General features: G+C 36.7%; 1 long non-coding RNA gene across 1 annotated transcript; it reads right to left on the minus strand.

The window, feature by feature from the left end:
• Window positions 1-3,307: 3,307 nt before the first annotated feature.
• Window positions 3,308-8,986, minus strand: LOC148024307 (uncharacterized). Its single transcript, XR_015693241.1, has 2 exons — window positions 8,401-8,986; window positions 3,308-3,394 (listed from the first exon to the last, which is right to left on the minus strand). It is a non-coding gene; the product is annotated as an uncharacterized LOC148024307 (long non-coding RNA).
• Window positions 8,987-19,732: the final 10,746 nt, after the last annotated feature.

Genomic DNA, 19,732 nt, shown 5'->3' on the forward strand with positions numbered 1-19,732 from the left:
GGATGGTTTGTAATGAAGGAAAAATGCTCTACAAAAAATGATTTCAAGGATCTTTAACGAAGGAAAGATGCTCTACAAAATATGATTTTGAGCATACATTATTAAATGGGAAGAACACAATTATTGCAAGAGTAAAAAGTGATTTAGAGTATTATCATAGAAGTATAAAAGAGACCTTGGTGCCATTGTAAACACTTTTTGCCAATTTGACGGATCACCAAGATCTCCTTCAGCTTAGCATGAGCTGTTTCTTTCTTGTACCTTAAAGCAACCATGAATTCACGATGCTCTAAATTAATGGAAGATCATAATTTCTTGTTCAATTTTTATATTTCTTGAATTAGATGATGGTATAATTTAGCACAATAGTACTTCTTTACAATCAACAACCACGTTTACATAACCTGGCTAATATTGAATCATTGGATGAACATTTTAAATGAAAGAAGCCCATTTAATGTGTCAGTCAATAATTAAAGATTGGTACAATAAATGTTTTATGGCCTATTGATAAGTTTTAATACAAACTTTGGACCCCATAAGGTAATTTCTCCAAATATCCAAAGCATAAACTACAACTAGTAATTCTTTATAGTAGTACTATAGTTTTGTTTGAAAGGCTCTCGAAAAGGCTTTAATTTATGACTCATAGGCAATAGAATTATCATTCTTTATTAAAGCTAGACCTATACCTTAACCATTAGCATCAATGATGATAAGAAAGAAAGGCTAGGAAATTTTGTGCAATTGAATATCACAAAATTGAACTATTCTCGGTATTTCTCTAGCATACAAATCTCCATATGGGCACAATCCTTTGCATCAAAAATAAATCCAATGACAAGTAACTAAATTGTTAAACAATGACTTAATTTTTCTTAGTTCTTCTACTTTTGGTACACATGTATTGTTAGTTGAGAAGAAAAATAAAACATATTGAATGTGCATTAATTATAGAGCTTTAAACAAAGTGATTGCTAAAAATTAGTATCCTATTTCAAGAGTTGATTATTTGCTTTATAAACATAGGGGAGTCAAACAAATTTACAAGATAGATCTCAAATCAAGATATCATTAAATTTGCATGGATCTAATTGACATATTTAAGACCACATTTAGGACACACTTTGGTCACTATGAATTTATTGTTATGCCCTTTAGTCTCATTAATGCAGCAACTACATTTACACACATAATTAATAAAATTTCTTTGGATTATCAAGGTTTTTTAATTTTTTCTTTAATTATATACTTGTCTTTAGTAAATCAGAAGAGAAGCATAAGAAACATCTTCGCATTATGTTTGATTTACTACATAAAAATCATTTGTATGCAAATCTTGATAAGAGTTTGTTATTTCAAAATCAAATTGAATATTTGGGACACAATTTCTATTGAATATATCAGTGTTGACCCTAAGAAAATTCAAACTATAAAAGATTGGCCTAATCTTACAAGTGTGTATGAAGTGTGATCTTTTTGAGGATTAGTAGAGACTTTTCATTAATTGCTTTACCTTTGACTATATTGTTGCATAAGAATATTAATATTCATTAGGACCCAAGTCAACAAAAATTATTTCATACTCAGGTGGCTAATTATCTGCAAAACAATGGTAATATAAATCTAAAAACTTTTTGTAGGTCGGTGTCAAAATGGAAATGATTCTCACTTTTCTACTTTAATAACAAATATCATGTATGCCTTATGTTACTTTCTAAGTGCTCTTTTAGCTTGCATGTGACTAATCAATGGAAATAAGTCAATTTTAGGGTTGACAGCCAAAGAAATTATTTGTCCTTAGAATTCAAATGTTATTGTATGAGTATGATAATCAATGGTAAGATTTAAATTGATGTGACTAAAAGGCATACTAAGGATAATGTCGAATGATTGGAGAGGTGCAACTAGGAAATCATGTTTCTCCTTATATTTACCCATAGAAATTTCTAACCCTTTCATTTTCTATGTTCCTTTCTATGCAGTGCCTTTAAATGCATATTTAACCTTGTACAACAAAGGACTAGTCTCTGTTGAAAACCAAATATTTTGAAATAAAATCATGATAACTACCATCATCGTGCAAAATATAACATCTAAATCATTCACAAAACCTTTCATCTCTAATAAATCATGTATAGAAATAGCGTACCTAGCTTTTCTTTAGTCATCATTGCTTCTTACTATGATGAATCTACAGTCCAATCAAGAGCGTAGTTAGGCACCTTCTGAATGTTGTGCAACTAGGCTGTGTTTTGATTGTTATTGGTGGGTTGAAGTTGAGCTTGACAATCCAATCAATAATATTTAGGTTTTCCACAGCGACGGCAAGTAAACTTTGACAATTTATTTTGAACATTAATATTTTCACTTTCAAGCTTTACCTTGTTGTTCAAAGTGTTGTTTGCATATCTTTGCATGTTGTTGCTTTTGATCGAAAGTTGGAATACCTATAAGGTGGAAAAGAATTAGAATGATAAGCATACAAGGTCTCTTTAAGGTGCAATTGTTATTGAAAGGTTGAGATATATGAGATTATTGATCATAAAGTATCTAGGCAATGGATTGAAATTATTTCTTGACATTATGGGCATAGAAAATAGCTTTGTGAATGAAAGTGGGTTTAAGAGAATTCAATCTAGCTTGGATCTTTGGACTTCCATCACACATACTCTTGGTAATTTCCTCAAGCATATGCAACATCAAAGTCCTTGCCAAAATCTTTCAGTGTAGGTAGACACTTGTCACTTTCTTGCCAAGATAAATTAGACCAATTTCACCTTGCTTAAAGATACACCCAAGTAAAATGAAAGATTCTTTAATCTTTTCTTGAAATTATATCCACATCTTTGGCCAGTTGGAAGAGTGTTCCACTAAAACAACACTTTATTTGTCAAATAATTAACTGTACACTTGATTTTATCATTCTCGGGGAAAGATCCTTTATCAAAATAATCATTGAACTTACTCAATCAAGACAAAACAAATTTTACATACTTTTTCTCATCAAATTTAGAAAACTAGAAAGACTTGTAGCTTATTTTCTAGTCCTTCTTGGTTCATTACATGTCAAAACTCCCTTCAGAATTCAAGCAATGCAATCATCTTTATCTTGTCCAATATAATTTTGTTGATGTTCACACTCTTGAAGTGCCCCCATGATTGCATTCAAATCATGATAAAGAAGATTGATTTGTTGTTGCAAAGCAATTTCAAGAAGAGGCAATTCCATATTTTCCATGTTTGCTTCGCTCATAGTTGATTACCCTAAATCCAATGCACAGCATGGCCCTTAAAAAGTGCCACGACATAGGAATAATCCTTTAGAAAGCCCACAAGAATAAATTCTCTACATGTGTAGGGTCTTGAGTTAAGAATATAGGTTGCAAAATCCCTGCATAAAAACAAATACATTAACTATCTTCTCAAGCTCAAAGAATAAGTCTAAGACTACCTCCATGCAAAAATCACCTCGTCAAAAGTAATAAGATAGAGTTTGTTATAGGGGCTTTAAAGTAACTGTCCTCCCCTCCTCCCCCTTTAAATAATAGAAACATAACACTGAAGAAAAAACAAGCATTATAAGCTTTATTACTCTCCAAAGCTTATAAACTTTAGTTCAAAGCTTTTTCATTAACAAAACACCATTCGGCATGAAGAATGGCAAAGATTAAATGCAATTATGAGTGGGAATGGTAAATTTGGCACTTCTTGGGGAAATAATGGCAATTTTGAAGTCAAGGAAGTAATAGAAAAATATCCATGGCCTCTAATTGGCCTCTCCCTCTCTCTTACAAAAAACCACCAAAGCTTGGAAAACTACCAAGAAGAGTGGCTTTGGCTTAGGGTCTCATGGCATTGTGGGAAAAAAGAGGTAAAGATAAAAGCTTCGCCTTCAAAGGTTGATAAAGAGAACCAATTAACTATTGAAAATGACCCTTTGAACCATAAACCTTAGTGCAAAGCTTGCGTGTTCTGTGGGTAATAGACCAATGCTTGATGTAGATGATGAAGGAGTCTTCGAGATAGATTGATAACTTTTCTATAATGTTAAAATGCATCCACCAATCATTGTGCCCTAATACCAATGTTGCTAGTCTTCATCATACAATAGACAAAAATTGAAAGAAAATAGAACTTGAACAAATTGCATGGAAGAAGAGAAAATCCATAAAGCTTGCACAACACAAGATTGGATATAATCTCCCCCATACATAGGTGAGCACCTTCCCCATGCATGTATTTCTAAAATTGAATTAGGCTTACTCAAACAACGTTTAAGTCATACTTTTATGTTCTTGCTTTTCCTTTTCTTGCACGACTTGTGATTGGGCAAATAAATCCAACACACCCTATTCTAAATAGCTTTGAATCTAAAAAATAATGTTTTAATCCTTCTCATAAATACATTCAAAATAAATATCTTTTGTATGTGTGCATGCAAATTATTGCGCTTATAAGCACCTACAAAAATATAATATTTTTACGCTATATAATATATAAATTCAAATAATATTTCCATGCTACGAAACGTATAATTTCCAAGCATTAAAATGTGCATCCCAAAAATAATAATTTTGCATAACTCCATCTAATAATTTGCTCAGTGCAACACAAAACACAATAGTACCCTTTCATCTATTTGCCACACATAATGGACCCATATGACACATACACCTACGATAATTCATAGACCATGTGACAAATAAACAAAATCAACTTATTTTCATGGTGAGTTCTAGTAAAACACCATGATAAATATAATCCCATAAGAACTTTGAGCACTCAATCTATCCTTAAATAACTCATTAAACAACATGTTTGTTGTGCTTGTTATGTCTTAAGGTTTTTTAAGTAATGACTTAAGTCACCAATCCCTAAATTCAAAACTAAGTACTTTGTGTTCTCAAAATTGTAGCTTGTTATGTCTTAAGGTTTCTTAAGTGATGACTTAAGTCACCAACCCCTAGATTCAAAACTAAGTACTTTGTGTTCTCAAAATCATAGGTTTACTTAATAGCACGTGGTACCCCTATGATGTGGAGGTGATTTACATGTGTAGAAGTCATCAAAAGTGACCTTTTTTTATAAGCATATGCAATAGTAAAGGTGATCATGCACATAGATAAGGTAACAATTAGTGTGTCCGATATTGATTGATCATGCTTTCAAATGCGCTCAAGAACCTAGCAATTACTCTATTACATGCAAACATGATTTAAAGTTGTTTTCCATCTACTTTTGGATTCAAAAAGTACAATATAAATGTCAAGCAAAGATGTAGGAAATTCTCAAGGATTCGTATGTTTCTTCTCTATGCTCTACAAGCAAGATATATCTATAAATACCTACCTAGGTTGACTATATACTTTTAGGCAAGTTAAATCAATGCCACATGCTATTGAAAGGTAATTCAATAACCCAATGGTGTAGTTGCTACCAATGGATATGCAATTCTTTTAGGTCAAAGTCCATCACATAAGGTAGAGAGAGAGAGAGAGAGAGAGAGAGAGAGAGAGAGAGAGGAGAAATGGATTGTTGAGCGAAGCTACATGGCAACTTCGCTTGCTCCTTTGTGATAGCTTCACGCAATATCACGAAATGGCCAAGAGTTTTATGCATGTGAAACGCACGCAAAATGCTAGTCCTATTTATGAGAATCCTTTCACATGAAAATCATAAGATATACCTTCAACTTTATCATTGCATATACAATTTCATCCATTCCAAATTCATCCCACAACTCCAATGATACTACCATATCTTAGGATAATAAAGTTAGAAGAGCTCCTTGACTCATTCTTGAGTGCCAATTTATTCATCTTCTATTGTATCCTTCACTTAGTAGTAGTTATCAAAGAAAGGCTTCTACTCTGTGCTTTGCATTTAGAAAGGCTTCTACTCTATGCTTTGCATTTAATTTACCTATATAAAATTCAATCATATAAAATTTGCCTTGTTTTTTCTTTGATTGATTGGCTAATGTGCTCTCCAACATTCATGGTGTGTTATTTTTGTTGTGCCTTGTCTTTTGTCAAGCTTTCTAGTAGATTATTATTGCAAAATCTTAAGAGCTTATTTGAGCTTTGAACTTTTATTTTTTATGATGTAAACATTATTCAATTAATTCATAATGTGTGAATATTATCTCGGTTATTCAATTACTTTATGTGCAAACCAATGAAAATTTTGAAGTCTACACCTTGCTATCAATCAATTGAGAGTTAATTACTAGTCCTAAATCAACCTCAAATATACTTTTCCAATTACAATGCTATGTGTCGACTAATCAAAGCATTTACATGTGTTAAGAGTTTCATTACAACCAAGGTGCTCGAAGAGTACCCTTGGTCTACTTATTTGTGGTAAAACAAATGTTGAAAATTTAGGGTTGTAGAAAACTATGTAGTTTCAATCTTTATTCTCATGATTATTTTTTTGGTGGATAAAATTAAGTGTTAATTTGGGATGACTTGATTGCTAAGCCAAGTTGAGCAATCAATTGGATTTATACTCCAAAGTATCTATTTATTACAATCATGGTTTCCTATATTCTTATCGAGTCTTATGGCACAACTAGTTGTCTATTTAACAAGCTCGCCTATTTTGGAATAATATATTACATTAGAGAAACCTATAAATAGTTCATCTATTCGTTATTTTTGCAATATAAGGTTTACTCCTAGTATCGAGAAAAAAGATAGACGTCGCACTTTGGGTGATTTGTGGGAGTTTGCACTGTGCATATAAGGGCTTACTTTTAGGCATAGAGAAATGAGTACATTCAAATACATGCCAAGAGGAGAGCCCTCACTTAGCATGTGGTAAATTTACATAGAATCTTATGTAAATCTACCCCATGTATTTCTTATTTGAAAGAGAAAAGTCTACATCATCTTCTAGCATACACATTTGCTCAATACAACCAAAGAGATTGAATGTGATATTTTCACTAATGAACCTCATTTTCAAATTCTAATCCTCTATGGTTTTGACCTGATCAATTACAATGGTATTTCCCTTCATACACACCATCCTCTCATTGTCTATTTTCTTTTTTAGTAAGCTCAATTACACGTCCCTTTTTTTGGCACTAGAAATTTGCATGCTACAAGACCTATCATTTCGTAATAGTCTCTTAACGTTCTACCAGAGAAAACTTTGAACAACAAAGTGGAAACTATATGCATGTGGCCTTCTTGTTAGATCATGTTGCTTCATATTATATTATTGTGAGCTAAACTAATTTCCTTAGTAGGTACTAGTTTATGGATAGTTTTAACAATGGTTGTGATATATAGATAAGTTAATTTTTAGATGTGATTGAGAAATGCATGGCCTTATTGTGGTTCAATTTGAGTTGTAAAGTAATACCTCTTATTGTGATTCAAATGCATTGTAAAATATGAATATTTGGCTTTGTCCGCCCCGTGCACCTAACATTATGGATGTGGTTAAGCATACTTAGGCAAGCTTTCATTATCAAATCTACTATTTTATTGCTCTTGAACAAACTATGAACCCATTGCTCTTGAACAAACTATGAACCCACGTTTAGGATTCATATATGATACAAAAGCTCATAGGCCTCACATGCACATAAGAGAATAAGAGACTATATATAGACAAATGCCTCTATACAAACATAATAGAAGAACAACCACCTATAGTTCATAGTACATTAACAATCTTTGATGTCCTATAGCCTTTCTGTATCACTCTTTAAAAGTTGATTATGATGTAATGCTTAGACTACATCCTATTGTTATTGTTAGTTGAATAAGTCAAGAATTTATTTGTTAACTCATCTAACCAAGAAGGAACTTGGCTTGATTTATTATTTAAAGGGGGCTCTTCTTATTTAGACATGACTTGAATTGGAAGTGATGACTTTGGTAACCTTTTGCAATATCATAGCAATTAGTTAACACAAATGCGAAACACGAGCTCACTAAGGTACATTATGCACCATTGAAGTAATGAGAGTCATGTCACCAGTTTACAAGCTTAAGACAAGTGTTGCTTTCTAATGCTAGAATACTCTATATGTTCTATATTTCCATGTCCACCAAAACCTATAGAAAAATATCAATACAATCATAGATTAACTCACTTACAAACCTATTCCTTATATTAAATGGTGCATAGATGACAATTCAAATCCTGCAAAGACTTGTTTGTATTGAGATAAACAAAACATATGGAAAATGCCTCGATAAGTCAAGTACCTTTGATATGACCCTCGTGCCTTTTGCTATCACACAAAAATGCATTGCAAAGCACACACACAACACACAGAGACACACACATATTCACGCTAATATTTTAAAACTCTTTTTTTAATAAAAAATCAATCTCTCTCTCTCACTCTCTCAGTGTGGGGGGGTGGGGGGGTGGTGCCTGCCTCACCAGCTACGATCGAAGGCTCTTGGCTCGCCGCTGTCCTCCATCTTGCATCCACTGGTTGTCCTCCATGCCGCTCGCCTCCATTGGCTAGTTGCACAGTGAGAGAGAGAGATGTGTAGATTCATAGGCGAGAGAACCCCCTCCGATCACGGCTAGTGTGCCCTCGTTCCTTCCCTCAAGAGTACCTTAGCCTGTGCATTTGATCATCCTCCAGATGTCGAATGGGAGACTCCGCTTCCGCACTTGCTTGGTGACTCCACTGCCACATGCTAGCAAGCTCCATCTCGCTCTCGTGAGGTCCATCCCTGCGTAGGACCATCCCTCATGAGGGAGGGAGGGAGGGAGGGAGGGAGGGAGGCAAGGAGGGAGAGAGAGAAAAAGAGAGCGGTCCAGATGAAATCTCCTCCGAACTTCCTATCTCCTCTTCATGGCGAACGTGGAGAGAGAGAGAGAGAGAGAGAGAGAGAGAGAGCGCACGCGAGCGCCGAGACTCAGCTTTTATTACAAAATGTTCGAGAGAGACATATCCACGAGATACAGAGAGAGATGGGTACGATTCAAGAGGCTTCTGGAAGTTCGTAGCCTCCCGAATCAATAGCCAAAATAATATATAAGTATAGATATAGACAAGTGTGGATATTATAAGCTAAAGGAGGCACGTTCATTCCAAGCTTTGGTTTTTGGGAGAAGTCATATCATGGCATTTACATGTTGAAGGATTCCTATAAATTAGGTATAGTAAGTAAAACAAAGGCGCCATTCATCCCAATTCTTTCATTTTGCAATTGCATTGTATAAAAGTTAAAATCAAGTGGTTGGTCTTGGCTTTAATGGTGGTTGTTACATAGAAAACTTGAAAGGTCACCCACTTAACAAGGTAACATGCTAAAGTTTCTATACACCTTAAAAGTGGGCAATTATCAAGTGACACAAATTAGCACGCTTCTCATCTACTTAGTATGTTTATCTAACATTTAAGGATTTAATTGGAACAATGACACTGGAGGGATAAATACTTATAGTTGGCAAGTTACTCGTCGTTTTTATCATAGCTTGGGTACAAAAAAGGCACACTTTTCCATTTCTAATTTTCCATCAAGCAATGCCCATTTTTTACATTTCATGCTAGCATAGACTAGCATGGTAGGAGACAATTGAACCCAAGGCCACATATGTGAACATGTACTCACAATTGTAAGTTGGCTGAGATTTTTGTCCACGCACCATTCTTTTAGTTATTTAAGATCCTTAATTTTGATCAAAATTAAATCAAACAAGACCCAATTTTTACATCACACATTAGCATGATAGTCTAAAAGAGCATTCATCGAGGGTCCAAGTTTAAAAAGTTTGGAGCCTATCGTTATCATCTAGGGACATGATTATTTAACATGTCTAAAGAACCCAAGTTGGAAACACAATTGTGTTAGTTGGCAACTAACACAATTGTGTTAGGGATCGATCTCTTGGTAATAAAGAATACAGTGATGGACAATTGATGGATGTTTTATGAAAGACATGGACATGTATATTGGATGATTAGCTAGGACATTATTCTCATGCCTCACATGTGTCACGACTCACGTGTGCCATTGTGACCCTCATATAGAGTTCAAAATAGATGAGGCTAATTAGATTCTAAAGATGGCTCGATTTTTAAGAGAGTATATCCAAAATTGTGCGATAAGGAAAAGTGCCTAAAATCAAAACCATAATTACACTATTGAAACAATATGAAGATAAAGCTATGTTACCATAATTTGGTAGCCATGTGCATGAACACATTTAGGATCATCGATGCACATTTTTTCCTCCTTAAGAGGTTTTCTCCCCCTGACCTTGTATATATGTCTATTCACTTTTAGGGCATACTTATCCTTGTAAATCTTCTCTATTGATACCTATTAAACAAGCTTGATTTGTGCTCTATTAAGCTTCTTCTTCTCCAAGTTGTGTGCTTGCATCCTTGCAACCCTAAATCAAATAATCGGTATCAAAGTGGGCTTCTAACCTCTTTGTAGAGTTGTCAATACCCTAGACTAAATTTTCTAATATTGGACAAGATTTAATGAGCATTTGTAGGTGGACAAATACTAGGGCAAGGCTATAATGGCTTGGTATAGTCAATTTTTTTATTTGGGTTCATTTTGGCCTCTATTTGCACTACTACCAATACTGTGTAAGGTATTTTGACCTTTTGTGTGGAATTTTTTAGATATGTGGTTTTTGCATATAAGAGCCCTAGTTTCTTCTATATTGTGCTACATAGTACATGTTGGTTTTGTGCATATTTTCTATATACATGCAACTTTTGTATCAAATACAATCAATGGTTATGGCTGGAAACACTAATATATTTCATATGTTGGCTATTGAGGACAAGTTGGATGGAACCAACTATTCATTGTGGACTTATATGATAACCCTGTGTATCTCTGCCACCTTCTCAAGCTGCCTATGCATCTTGTCTTCATGGAAGACTACATCATGGTTGCAGATGACTTTCCAAGCTTGCGGATCCCAAGGGCGGTAACCCATCTCACCTACATCTCCATAGCCAAGGAAAATGCATTTGGCACTCTTAGGATCTAGCTTACACTCCAAATGGTTGCCAAACAATAGGCATGCATTCCCCTAACATGTAGGCATCATACGGCACCAACCGAGCATCAAATGACAATGTCGGGCAAGCATAAACATCAAATGTTACTGTAGCACTGTTATAAACTGCTTATGGACTGTTATGACAGTCCCAAAATAGTGCTAAATCAGACCATAAGCAATGTCAATGCTCAAACCTTCGATACCAAGCATCAAAGCATGTGCAAATGCCTCAAATGAAGCATGTTTAAGTGCCCAATGGCCTGGAGCTTGAGTAGTACCTTGTGATGCAGATGGAGACCAGCCAAAAGTCATAAATGTCAAGCAAGAAAGTTCGAACAAAGCATGTAAGAGTGCTCCAGTGACAAGTGTCCAAGACCAAGCATCAATGAGACATCCCAACCATGTAGGCCGTGTAGCATCCATAGACACCAAGTACATCCAAACTGTAACTCTGGTAAGCCAAGAAATAGCCAAAGTAAGCTCCGGGCAATCAAATGTCAAGCCCAAGTAAGCCGCAGTAGCAATCAACTCCAAGACAATGTAACTATAATATATAGTGATGGCATAAGCCAAGCATGTTAAGACTAGTCTGACATAAGCAAAGTACATGCCATAAGTACATCAAAGATGGAGATCCAAATGCTATGCAAAGTGAGCTCAAGCTCAGCCAATGATCCAAGAGAAAAATCCAAGCTCTATGTCGATCCCCTAGAGTCACTACATCAACGTATACATCCAAGACATAGCTCGAATCCAATGGGCATATCCAAACATAAGCAAATGAGCTTTAGCCCTGAATATTCCAACAGCAAATAAATGTCCAAAATTGAGCAAACAGTGGCTCAATCCAATCTCAAAACCATAGGCTTCCCATATGTATAGGCATCAACCGGGGCATAATTGAGCATCAAATGACCATGTAGCATAAGCATAAAATGTAATGACAGGGGGCTGCCCTATTTTGGGCTACCTGTGGATTATATAAAATAGTCAATGGCTGAGCAAATTCAGCCCCAAAATCATCTCACATCATAGGCATACATTGCCCTAGCATTCAGGGAGCATTCGAGACCAACCGGGCAACCAAGGTCAATGCCAAAGTGGTCCAGACATAAAATGCTAATGTAGCACTATTGTGGGCTACCTGTAAACTGTGTATAACATTCCCAAACCTAAAGTAAATACATCAATGATCAATGCCAAGGCTCGGGATCAAATGTTAAGCATAAACCAAGTATATAGTGCCCAAATGAGGCTACCAATGACTGGGATGAGCTATCTAGGGGCTACCATGAATTGGCACAAATTCACGCTGCTTGGCTAGAGGGTTTATTGCTTTTGCTTATGTGATTCAGGGTGCTCCTGGGCTTTTCCATGTGTCAAGGGAAGCACACAAGAAGCCTCAAGTAGCCACAAGAGGTCTATGATCAAATATGAAGCACGGGAGCTTCAATGGTGCTGCCCTCTTTTTCTTCTCAAACCTGTAGACTTGTGAACTCAATGAAACCTTGAAGAAAATGAAGAAATACCTCCGATGCAATGCCCTGAGGGTGCCCAAAGGGTCCAGGTAGGTACTTGGGAAGTCGAGGAGTGACGGAAGCTTGAGAGAGAGTCAATTATGGCTGCTGGGAAGGAGACCCAATGAGTGTAGGTAGGAATCTGAAGGAGTCACAAACCAAGCTCAAGTAGTCATAAATCCATACTCTGATACCATTTGAAAGGTGAGAAGGATCAAAGCTTGCTTGGAAGAGCTATGGCGGGAGAGCAAGAGCAGAAAGAGAGAGAGACCAAATGGGAACTCCAACAATCACAATGGGTGATTGGGCCTTTCTTTATTCAAACTGTCATTAGAAGAATAAAGAATAAAGTGACTGTGATGGGTGCCTACCACTTGTAGTGTATAGTGGCGGGTATTGTCAGTGTAGTAATACACGGGCAGCTAGGCGGAGGCGCCTTTACCCCCACCAGAGATATAGAGGCTTGTGCTTTTATTACATTGTTTATTGAGCATACCACTATCCTATATATTCAATCATGTAAGATAGATCATGATACTTGGAATACTCTTGCACATTTATATTGAGGAAGAAATGAGGCTTGTGTTACCTACTTGCCTAAACAATAAGAAAATAAACATAGAAATGAATGTGAACCCGTGGATAATTTTTTGACAAAGATCAAATATCTTAAGATGTAATTGATTGCTATATATGAGATTTTGCTAGATAGTTCATTTATGCAATTTCTTCTCAATGGTCATCCTGATCTATATCAAATTTTTGCATCTACTTGGTAAGTGATTGATAATGAAAGGCAATGCGAATGCTTTGTCATTTGATGAGCTCGTTTTTGTTTTGCTACAAAAAGCATAACCTAGATAAAACCTATCCATTATGCATATTGTAGACCAAGTTTTTATGGCTAGTCAAAAAGATATAGGAAAAGCTTTCTTCTTTGCTAAAAGCAGAAATCTACAAATGTCACTCAAATAAAGAAGGTTGATAAGGATCAGAAGTAAAAAACAGAGGTCAAATTTTTTGCAAGTAATGTCAAGCAAAATATCATGTCATAAAGGATTGTCCTAAATTGGTGAAAGGGGCTAGTATGGCTACAAATGCCTCTTCTTCTATGTTAGAATTTGCAAATGTTGTGTAGTGTATAGAATGTGAGTTTAGTATACAATGCAGTTATGCTCCTTCTTTACATGATTCTTACATGTCTATTGTGGATTCATATGTATTGTACTTTGACTGTGGTGCCACGAAACATATTACTTCTCTATATAGTCTATTCACTTCTCTTAAGCTTGCCTCTAAGGGCAGTACAGTGACATGTGCTAGTAATTCCTCTTATCCCATCAAGGGAGTTTGAAAATCTATGATAATTATTATTAATTGTAGTACATTCACACTTATATATGCTTTTTATGCACTAGAGATAAAAACGAATTTGTTGTTAGTTTTTGCACTTGCCAAGATTGGCTTTATTGTGAACTTTATTAATGATAGATATATAGTTCATGATCTCTCTTATGGTGATACAATTATTGCATCCAGTTCATTGTCTCATGGGCTATATAAGCTCAATAACTACGGAACATGTGTGGAAGGAATGGCATGTGTTGTTGCAAATTCACATGTAGTTTCGTGTGCAAATATTTGCCATGCATGTTCTAGTCATTTAACTTTTGCTAGTTTGTTGCATTTGTGAAAATCTAATATAATGCCTTCATTGCCTACTCTTTAGTCACATGGAAAATTGTAGAAATTACATGGCATAGCGAACAGAACCTAAGCAAGGAGTATATAACACACAATAAATATGAGAAGAACATAGACTGCTTAAATTTTGAACAAACTAATGCAAAGATGGCTCTGTCCACTCGTGTGCTTTGACTATGAAGCTTAGATGGTGATCCAAACAAATGATAGTTCGGCGAAGAGCTTAAGGGTAACTCAAAGAACTCTGACTAGGTGAAAGATAGATTGGAGATGGATTTAGAGGGGTCTTCCTTTTATTGCCTAGGAAGGTAGTCTGGTCGGTATGTCCGACCATATTATGAACCTTTCCTAGTCATCCATGGAATATTCCCTTTACCACCATCAAGACCCCTCAACTAGGGGCCACTTCCATAGCCCTCGAACCCCAGGATAGGGGCCCCTAATAACTCCCACACCCCACAACTTGATGCATTTGTGCCTCAAGTTGCCACTAGCATAATTGCTCTATCTAACAAAGGTCACCTTTTTGCCATCCAGTCACATAGACCTTATCTGACATACAAGTTAGGACCCACTCGATGTCCGTGCTCACACATGGCTTCTTCTCATAATGGGAGCTTTACAACATTAAGCACCATGGATCATTGGTGGCACCTTGCAAGGGTGGGGTATTGAGCATATCTAACACCCCCCTCAATGTCCACCTATAGGTAAACTACATTCTCGGCCCAACCCCGAGTCTCTAAAGATGAATTCAAAGGAGATCCTTCATAAGAGCTTTGGTAAAGATATCTGCTCCATTCTCCTTCGTTGAAAAATAGACCAACTCTACTATTCTATCCTTGATCAAGTCGTGCATGTAGTGATATTGGATCTCAATGTGCTTGGTGCGTACATAAAAAATAAGATTTTTGGCAATGGCAATGCAACTCTGATTATCACATCTTAGCAATGTCGGATCTTCATCCTGTACTCCTATATGCCATAGGATCCTCCTTATCCATACTACTTCGCATGCAGCAAAGCAAGTTTCCTTATACTCTGCTTCGGTAGAAGACAATGCCATGGTTGGTTGCTTCTTACTAATCCAAGAGAAAATTCTTGAACCTAAAGAGAAGCAATATCCATAAGCTAATTTCTTGGAATCACTATCAACTTCCCAATAATCTGAGTCACAGTTCCCTATAAGAGCACTTCCGAAATTGCATGTGATGCCGTAATGAGAGTTCCCTTCAAGTATATGAGCACCGACATCCTAACTTTCCAAGGACTTTCTCAAGGTTTGTTTAAGAACTTGCTCAAAACCTTAACATCAAAACTGATATCCGGCCTGGTATTACACAAGTAGATGAGGTTGCCAACCAATCTATTGTACCTCCCAATGTCTACTAGTGCTAATGTATCCTCAATGGATAACTTCACATTGACCTCCATAGGTGTAGCTATCTCCTTACACTCAATCATGCCAATTGCTTTTAAGATCTCCCATGCATACTTCTTTTCAGACATGAAGATTTTTCCAGGCACTTGCAAAACTTCTTTTGAGAGATGAAGATTTTGCCAAGCACTTCTTTTAAGAGATGAAGATTTGCAACTTCAATCCCCAAAAAATAGTGTAACAAACCCCCATATGATGCCTTTTTCAGCTTACAATTTTTTTTCTCAAAATGGGGGGCCTCAAACCCTGGTGGCTAAGCCACATACACCTCCTCCTTGAGGTCGCCATTCAAGAATGTTGATTTGATATCCATTTGGTAAATTGGTCACTTCTTATGAGTAGCCATTGCGAGTACTCTGCAAATAGTGGTCATTCTAGCAATTAGAGCAATGATTTTTGAAAATAAAATCCTTCAACTCGTGAAAATCCCTATGCAAATAATCTGGATTTGTAATTTTCTAAGTTGCTATCAACCTTGTACTTTACCTTTCAAACCTGCTTGGTGCCAATAATCTTTCTCTTTTCTAGCTATTCCACTAGCTCCCAAGTGTCATTCTTCATGATGCTATCATACTCCGCTGGCATAGCTACTCTCCATGCTAGACTGGCAAGTGCTTCTTCCAAGTCTACTGGCTCCTTTACTTCTCTCATAATCTCAACCATCAAGGCCATATTGACTATGTGAGCAAAAGCTTTTCTTTACTCCTCTATTCTCAAAGACCTCCTTGGTCTAGATGCCTTTTCCTCAGCTATATAATAGGCATGGGATTATTGCAATCATAGATGTGCTTCACCCATCGCGGCAATGGCTTTTCTAGTGGCATGATTGCATGTTGGTGAACTTTATTTTCATCATCTAAAGACGATGCTTCCTCCTCCTTGAGAGTATAGACATCTCTTGGGATAGGTTCATAGTGGACTACTTTAGCGAAAGAACTCGTATTCTCCTCCTCCAATGTACATGGCTACTCTTTGAACACCACATCACGAATCGTTATGATCTTCTTTACCTCTTGGTCATACAACTTGTAAGCCTTTTGCTAATCACTATAACCCAATAAGATACATATTTGATGGAAAAGACATTCATCCATGGCAAGTATTGGTGAAGTATAAAATGATGGAACGGGGCTATTGGCCCTTCATCAAAGGGACCAAGGTTATTGATCCATCAAACCCACTTGATGTAGAAGATAATGAAAGAATAGATGAGTCCCTAATTCATCATATTGACCAACACTCCAGAAATAGGATGAGCTTGAAAAGCTTTATGGTGCTACAGGGAAGAACTCTTCCTAAATATCAACTTTTTTAGCTTGGAGTATAAACAAAGAGAAGGCATAGGTAAGTTCATTTCTTACATAAGGGGGATCATGACACAACTAGCCTCAATTCAAGCTCCAATTCATGATGAAGATGCCATTGCAATTCTCTTGAAGGCTATAAATAAGGTCTTTCCAACAATTGTAACTACTCTTACAAATATCCTTAATCCAACTTTGGAAAGCACCATCCACTCTTGTTTAGATGAGGAGAAAATAAGTCAAGGATCTTCAACAGCCCATGAGCAACTCTTGGTTCATATTGTCTCCACCAAATGCTCTTTTTGCGAAAAGAAGGGACATCTTGTTAATCATTGTTGGAAAACATATCCCAACTAAATGAAGTGCAACAAATGTAAGAAGGCAGGGCATAGTACCAGTGAATGTCGTGCTACCCCTGGAGTACCAAAAGAATTGGAGGCCAACTTTGTCTCCAAAACATCTGATAATCGACTTCTCCAAAAAACTCAAAATCCTCCACTTATAAGTACTCTTGTAGCCTGATTTATAAAGGCATCCCATTTTGTTTGAGGGGGTCCATTAACAAGCCTTGTAGTTCGATGCCACTGTGCCATTTGGGGGGGGGGATCTTGAGAGATAGGCATGTGAACCCTATGTATGCAAAGGTGGATACAGGTAGATGGTGTGAATAAAATGGAGGGCAAAGGAAAACCCTAACCCTAGCCATCTAGAGTCAATATAAATAGGCTAAAGGTCAATCTCAATGTAGAGGAGAGTGTACTAGTTGTACTTGTGGACAACTCACTATAAGTAAGATCTTCTTCTTGTACTTGAGCTCTCTCTCTCTCCCTCTTGTGCACACTCTCATGCTCTTGCTCTGATAATTCAACGCGGTATCAGAGTTATCTCTGATCCAACAAGCTTCCTCCAACTACATCTTAACCTAAGTGAAGAAGAAGATCTCATCTTTCCCACTTTACCTTCTTCTCCACCATAACCAGCCTTGACTACCTATCACTAGAGGACTTGGGGTGAACAAAAGAGAGCATATTTTGCCATGCTTTCTTCTAGAGAGCTTCTAGCAAGTCAAGATGTTTTTGTGCACCACAACAAACCAAAAAATTGGGCAGCGAGGAGGATGCCATTGCTAGAATTTTTGAATCTGGCAGATTTCATTTAGGTCAGTCCAGCTCGACGATGTAGTCCACCGTGGGCACAATCATCTAGGCTATCATATGGCTTTCTTAGCCCCCCTAGTGCCATCTCCACCTAAAAGGATTTGAGAAAATTCCCTCCCTACTGGCTGCTGCAATCAAAACCCCAATTGTGGATCATAGTGGCAGTCATAGCCACAAGCTTCAAAGCTCAACTTTCTTACTTTTTTCATATTTTGCTAACATTAGCAGTGATTTTAATCACTTAATCCCTAAATGTAGGGTCGGATAATGACTTGTAGTTTTCATGGCAATGATGGTTCTTCATTTGGTGGGCATCACTAAGCTTGCCAAGATGAATACTTAGCATCTCAAGTGGTCTTAGCCTTGAGATGAGTGCTTCTTAGCACTAAAATGCATTTAGTTTCATTAGTTGTTGCTGCCTTATTGTGAAGCAAGAAAAAGAATGTAATTAAAATCTCATTCAAGTGTCAAAGTTCTCGATTGATCTTGCTCAACCAATATTTATCCACTAGACCACAAGATTGGGAGGAGTCAGATGTTCAATCAAAGTTCACTTCATTAAAGCCCACGAAGACAATCAAACCTAAACCAACGGTTGTCCAAAGGAAAGGACCGCCAAAATCTTATTTTGAAGTACTCCACATATATGATTTTCAACCTTTTTCATCCTTGCAGTTTTAAGTCTATACAGTTGTGAGGCTATGTGGCATTTATAAACACATAGATCATTTCCTTCAGTTGGTTTGTACTTATTGGCCATTGTGTAAAGGACTAGACACTCCCATTGCCTAGGGAAATCAGAAAGACCTTCCTATCATGGCCATGCCTTAGGCTGATGTTAGGCCTCAAATCCATAAGTTTGATGGAAAAGACTTTCATCCATGGCAGGTATTGGTGAAGTATAAAATGATGGAACGGGACTGTTGGCCCTTCATCAAAGGGACCAAGATTATTGATCCATCAAATCCACTTGATGTAGAACATGATGAAAGAATAGATGAGTCCCTAATTCATCATATTGACCAACTCTCCACTGCCAAGGAGAAATGAGATGAGCTTGAAAAGCTTTATGGTGCTACAAGGAAGAACTCTTCCTAAAAATTGATTTTTTTTAGCTTGGAGTATAAACAAGGAGAAGACCTAGGTAAGTTCATTTCTCACATGAAGGGGGTCATGGCATAGCTAGCTTCAGTTCAAGCTCCAATTCACGATGAAGATGCCATTGCAATTCTCTCGAAGGTTGTAAAGAAGGTCTTTCCAACCCTTGTAACTACTTTTACCAATATCCTTAATCCAACTTTGGGAAGCACCATCCAATCTTGTTTAGATGAGGAGAAAATAAGTCAAGGATCTACTTCAACAACCTATGAGCAACTCTTGGCTCATATTGTCTCCACCAAATGCTCCTTTTGCACTAAGAAGGGATATCTTGTTAGTCATTGTTGGAAAAAATATCCCAACAAAATGAAGTGCAACAAATGTAAGAAGAGAGGGCATAGTACCAATAAATGTCCTACCACCCATGGAGTACCAAAAGAATTAGAGGCCAACTTTGTCTCCAAAACATCTGATGATCGACATCTCTAAAAAACTCAAAATCCT

Source organism: Lygodium microphyllum, chromosome 15 (assembly GCF_053477565.2).
Source record: "Lygodium microphyllum isolate KBCC chromosome 15, Lygodium_microphyllum_v1.1.10, whole genome shotgun sequence".
NCBI classification, from domain to species: Eukaryota; Viridiplantae; Streptophyta; class Polypodiopsida; order Schizaeales; family Lygodiaceae; genus Lygodium; species Lygodium microphyllum.